The following is a 6,893-nucleotide window of genomic DNA, read 5'->3' as shown; positions in this document are numbered from 1 at the left end:
TATATATAAATTTCAATAATAGGACGAATTCTTTTACAAGAATTTATCAAGTAGCTAGCGTGAAAAAAACCTCATAAGGGAAAAAGTTCATCATTTATTCCCGAAATATATATTTATATTTATATAAGGGCATTACTATATAATAACGCCTCACGCCATGAGGGACTCTAAGGTCAGACTACTATAAAAAAGCACATTTTTACCGAATGCGAGGAAATGCAACTCTCAAAGCCAACCTCTTAAAAACGAACTAAATTATAGATCATGATTTCGTAGTTATTGTAGTATTATACAACTTCTACTCGTCAGTATAATATGGTCCAGAAAAATAGAAATAAACAGTGAATCAACATACCAAACGAACACCATGTATCCAGCATAGCATATAGACGACTGTTCATCGCTATTTCCCTATGTAAGTGGCGGGAATTTCGAATTGCATCTCGGTAAATATGCCTCTTACTCAGAATAAATTCAGCACCGAATTTGGTAAAAATGTGCTTTTTTTTTATAGTAGTCTGACCTTAGAGTCCCTCATGGCGTGAGGCGTTATTATATAGTAATGCCCTTATATAAATATATATATATATATATATATATATATATAATGGAATTATCGGAGATTTACACATCCAAATTTTATACAGTTATTTACAGTATTCTTCTCTTGGACCTATGCACGTTTCGGTTGCCTAAAAGGACATTCAGATGTACCAAGGGGGGATAATGACCGAGTCTAGTAAATTATCACTAACTCGAGTATCATCAACATTGGCTATGGCTAGTCGGCATTGAGAACCGATCTAAGAGTTAAAACGGTAACCGCCAGGATTATATATATATATATATATATATATATATATATATATATATATATATATATACACACATATATATATATATATATATATATATATATGTATATATATATATATATATATATATATATATATATATACACACATATATATATATATATGCAAATATATATATATATATATATATATATATATATATATATATATAAGCATGTGTGTATGTATGTTTGTATGCATGTCTGTATATGCACACACACACACATATCAATTTGCACATGCATGCCTTTTCTCTGTTTTTGTTTGTCTTCCCAACCGCTTGATAACGGGTGTTTATATTATAATAGCTTAAGCAGTTCGACATAAAAGACCGATAGATTAGGTACAAAGCTTAAAAAAGATAATTACACGTTTCGTTCGAGAAAAACCGTTCTCAATCCAATAACTGAAAAGTATAAAAGAATATATATTTATATATAATATGTTCTGAGACAGAAATGTATCTCGGGTTAAGTAATGCACTGCTAGAGATGTATATCTAGTTGCTGAGGTGATAAAAGAAATGCCATATCATTAGCCATTTCTTCAATTTTCTTACGGTGTAGACATATAGAAGGCCTTCAACATTGTACATATTTCTCCTGCTTCTCATTTCATGCATTATACTACACCATAGTAGCATCAATAAAGCAATTATCTACTACTGGGTCAATATATAAATAGGTACTATTAGCATTTCGGAGACAAATGGTTATACATTATAGATAAAATCTTCAGAGACTGGAGAAGTCAATGCCAAGTCGTTTTTAAACACATTCTATCCAGACTTCTCACTTGTCTAGGTCAACTTGGCATTAGTTCCAAAATTCAATGTATAAATCAAACCATATGGTGGTTATAATATAATACTATCCATTCACCATCCTTGAGGCTATTACCTGATATATGTACCCATGTCTAGGTGTGTAGGATGGTCATCGTAGAACCGTCCACTAATAATTAAACAATCACTGTCTGTGTCACTCTCTCTTTCATATAACCATCAAAGGTATGGTTAAACATTTTATTTTCATTTATGTGAAAGAACATTAAAGGATAAAAACATAAGCAAATGTTAATATTCTTACAGCTGTATATAAACATCAGTAAGGTATATATTTCTATTCAATAAAATCGCTTACATCAACGACTCTTTTTATCTTTCTCTCCTTTAATACTATCTATCCCTTTCTTTCACTCAAGCAGACAGAAAACTATGACGTCCATATACTACATATCTATAATCATGTCTCTTTGCGGTTTCTTGTGCAGCCAGTGGACTTTCAGCTACTGTTGGTGACCAAGAGTTATTTATAGCATTAGACAATTTTCTTATCATATTCAGCTAATGTCATAGTCCACTGTAATGCCTAGCAACATCTCAAAGCATTTTATAAAACCAAAACCTCCTCGAAAAGAATCTAAATATTATCTGTTTTTGTATATTATTATTTCATAGTGAAAGAAACAAGTGACTCGTATATGTGCAAATACTTTGGGCTATAGATTGCATAAATATCTATTCATATATCTATGTATTTACGTACGTACGTACCTATCTTCTAGAAAATTTACCTGCCTATATACCTCTCAACATACACACTACCTACATAACTACTAACATACCTATCTATCTGTTTGTCTATCTATCTATATACATATGTGCGTGTAAGTATATATATATATATATATATATATATATATATATATATATATATATATATAGATGAATATGTATGTACATATATACCGACACACACGTGTTTATATATGTGTACCTTTAATTCATTTATATCTCGAATACAGAACCAAGACCAAAGGATAAATGTTTCATCCGCAAACAAATAAGTTTCTGTTTTCACAGTTTAAAGACTGACAAAATCATTTAATTGCGCCAGGGAAGGCTTCTTTCGTTTTGGTAGAGCATATTTTAGCATCACCACATTGTCTGAGAGTGTTTTTTAAAAAAGAACTCAATCTTTTGTACTTTATTTTCGATTCTGTTACTTTCCACATATTTTTCTTGCCGGCATTGACATGAAGTTGCTCGGGTTGCGCATAAATCGGTTCTAGACCTTTCATTATGTTAAGTAATATCATTTTAATTTTACTAATTTATCAACAGAGTGAAAAAAAATGCCTGACAAATAATTAGACGTTGGCATTTACCCCCTCCTCAATTCTAAAATTTGAATGCACAAAATTATGTGAAAAATCGACGAAGTGGTCGAATCGTTGATCGGTTTCATAGATTGTCTTGAGGGCAGGATTCGTTCCAGCTCTCTTCGCCCTCACTTCAAATACCACTTCCTTTTATCTTGTAAGAGTCGATAAAGAAACTAACAGTTCTATATTGGTTTCGATTATTCTCTTTGTCAGTCCTTTTGTTTCTCTCAGTCGGTCTCTTTGAAAAAGAAACCGGCTGAGGTCAGACCTGGAGTGATATGGGCTCTGCCAGGTTTAAAGGGGCCTAACGCACCGATAGTTTCGACTGGTCCCGTACACCTCAGTCAGTACTTCAGTTCCCAAGATAAAGTTATCATGTCAGCGCATATGTTGATATAGTAAACTGAAATAATGCGTTTGTCATTACTTAACTTCTTTGCGCGTTAAATATAGGACCGTGAAGGCGCGTGGTTTAGTGGTTAGAATTATTCGACTCACGATCGTAAGGTTGTTTGTTCGATTCCTGGTGGAGGCTTGTGTCCTTGAACAAGACGCTTTATTTCACGTTGCTCCAGTGCACTGAACCGGCAAAAATTAGTAGTATCTGTAATTCAAAGAGTCCACCTTGTCACATTCTGTGTCACGCTGAATTTTCCGTTAAGGTTATGCGTGTCTGTGGAGTGCTCAGCCACTTACACGTTAATCTGAGAAGCAAACTGTTTCGTAGATCGGATCAGCTGGAACCCTCGTCGTCGTAACCGACGGAGTTCCAGTCCTAGTGATAAGACCTCTGACTCAAAATACAACAGATGTTATCTCAACCATGGTTTAAAGCATACATTAACAGCAGCAGTATTACGAATAAGACTAGAGTGTTACCTGTCACATCAAGGGTAGCTTAGGACGTGGGTTTTTGTCATCATGTGTAATATCAGGAAATATGGTGTACATAAATACAAACATTCTGCTTATACAAAATGAAATGAATTTTAATTTACAAAAGATAAATATTTATTATTTTCGAATAAAATTAATTGAAACAGGTTTCTCATTTGCTTTACTCTTCACATAAATGCTTTCTCCTTTACTCCATGTCTACCTTCTCTTCCTCCTGCCACGAAGCCGAATATGTGCACTCATCTTACTCTCCACCTGTCTGTCTCTCCACTTATCTTTTATTTTCTCCTCCCCTCTGTATACATTGTAAATTGAGCCTGAAGAAAATCAACCAACCAGCTATTATTATTATTGTGAAGAGATTAACCACAGAATTAATGAGATTTAAATGTTAAGTTCAATACACGAAAAAGATAGATATGTAGCTTGTTATAGGAATTGACTGCATTCACCTAAATCTCAAACGAAATTCTACTGTATTCACTAAAGGATTCATTTCAAAATGTAGTACCGGATATACAAATCAGAATAAATGGTCATGATTGGAATGCGTTTACATTTACATCTATTCAATGATGTCTGACTTTGAGCTTAATAACGACGATGATGACAATGAGCAGAACAAAAACCCTTCATAAAAACCTAAAAGAGAGAAGCTCAGTAATGATCTTAATTACCCAACGGTTTATAAGTTTTAAAACATCTTTTTTTTGTGTATAAAATATCTTTTATTTTTTACTTGTTTCAGAGAAAAAGATATTTTATCGTTTCGGTAAGCTTTCACTTGCGTCTCCTTGTTTCATGGTCGCAGTCGGTCTTCAGGCATACTGGTGCACCGCCTTGACGGGTTTAGTTGAACAAAATCATCCCACTTATTTATTATCAAGTCTGGTACTGAATCTATCAGGGTCTACAGCCGATGCCATTAAGTTACGGGGACTTGTCAAACGGTGGATAGAACATATACGAGCACAAACACATGCACATATACATACATACATACATACCTATATACATACATACCTATACACATACATACGTACGTACATACACACATACATACATTCATATATACAAACATACAATCATACATATGTGTATGTATAAACACACACACACACACACACACACACACATATATCAAACTTCTTCACCAAAAGTTAGTAACATCCTCATAATAAATTTCATAACATTTAAAAAAAAAAAATTTTTTAATAAATTTTAAAAATAACACCTTTACGCTTCAAAAACTATTACTACTGCCATGAAGGGAAACCATTGGGCTGGCGGATTTCCAAGATACAGCCCCCCCCCCCGATCATCACTGATCCTCGCCCATGTTTAACAGTTGGAAGATGGCAGTCTCAGTCAAATGCTTCTTTTGGCTGTCTCCATACGTATACTCGACCGGTGGTCGGAAATAAGGGAAAGGATGACTCGTCCGAGAAAATAACATTCTTCGATTGGTCTAGGAGCCAATTCCGAAGGTTTTTACTCCAATCTAAACGCTTTGCAACGTTTGTTTTTGAAAGTGGTGGTTTTCTGATTCCAGCCCACCCGGGAAATCCGCCTTTGTGCAGTTCTCGGCGAACAGTTTTTGTGGAAATTGGGTTCTCGAGGTGGTCATTAAGCTCTGTAATAAATTTGAGAGCTATACTTTTGTGATCCTTTCTAACAATTCACGTAAGGGTCTGACGATCCCTATCTGAAAGTTTTGGTTTTCTTCTGAAGTTTTGTTTTGACGAGGAGGTTTTTCCCTCTTTCTCAAAGGCTGTCGTGATTTTTTTGAGAAATTGATTGAATGCATTTCTAACTTTCGTTATAAATTTTAAAAATATTTTATAATGTGTTGCTTATTGCATGCTTATATGTTTGCTTTTTAAGCATATTTTGTTCACTGTGGCTGTGTGGTATGTAGCTTGCTCACCAACCACATGGTTCTGGGTTCAGTTCTACTGCGTGGTACCTTGGGCAAGTGTCTTCTACTATAGCCTCGGGCCGACCAAAGCCTTGTGAGTGGATTTGGTAGGGGAAACTGAAAGAAGCCCGTCGTATATATGTATATGTATTTATATGTGTGCGTGTGTGTGTTTGTGTGTCTGTGTTTGTCCCCCCAACATCGTTTGACAACCGATGCTGGTGCGTTTACGTCCCCGTAACTTAGCGGTTCGGCAAAAGAGACCAATAGAATAAGTACTACGCTTACAAAGAATAAGTCCTGGGGTCGATTTGCTCGACTAAAGGCGGTGCTCCAGCATGGCCGTAGTCAAATGACTGAAACAAGTAAAAGAGTAAAAGAGTAATATAGTAAACATGTACATCAAATTTCTAAATTAACACAAACATTTATTGAAATGAAAGGAAATTACCAGAGAACTTCCATCTAATTCTTCCAAATCTTTCTGTTAAACTGTATTGAAACCATTTGTGGGGAAAAATTGTAATGTGTTTATCGCATGTAACGTGTTGTTCATCGCATTTGCATTAAATGCAAATTGAATGCTTAAAACTATTTGTTTTCTCATTTCTTTTAGTCCTTGAGGTAGTTGTGAGGTGTGCTAAAATTAACAGCTCTTTTGGATAAACCTATCAAGTTCGTGCTATCGCGCAGTGACGCACAAAATGACAGTTTCTAGATCCTCTTTTCTGACTGGATGAAAATGATTAAACTTTAAGCCTCTATAACTTTCTAAAAAACAATTCTTTAGGAAAAAATGAATTAACTCCAGCAAATCAACTTAGAAATGTGTATCATTGTTGCAAATTTTAAAATTTTCGATAAACTTCAACTTTTGAAATGCTGGCAGCCAAACCAACTAGACGCTTATATATACACACATACATACATACATATATACATACTTACATATATATATATATATATATATATATATATATATATATATATATATATATATTAATGAGGGTAGAAATTGATATTAATCAATTAAAACCAGTGGTCTAGCATATTAAAAA

Source organism: Octopus bimaculoides, chromosome 9 (genome assembly GCF_046866305.1).
Source record: "Octopus bimaculoides isolate indiv1 chromosome 9, ASM4686630v1, whole genome shotgun sequence".
In the NCBI taxonomy this organism is placed as follows: Eukaryota; Metazoa; Mollusca; class Cephalopoda; order Octopoda; family Octopodidae; genus Octopus; species Octopus bimaculoides.
This window is presented reverse-complemented; position numbering follows the sequence as displayed.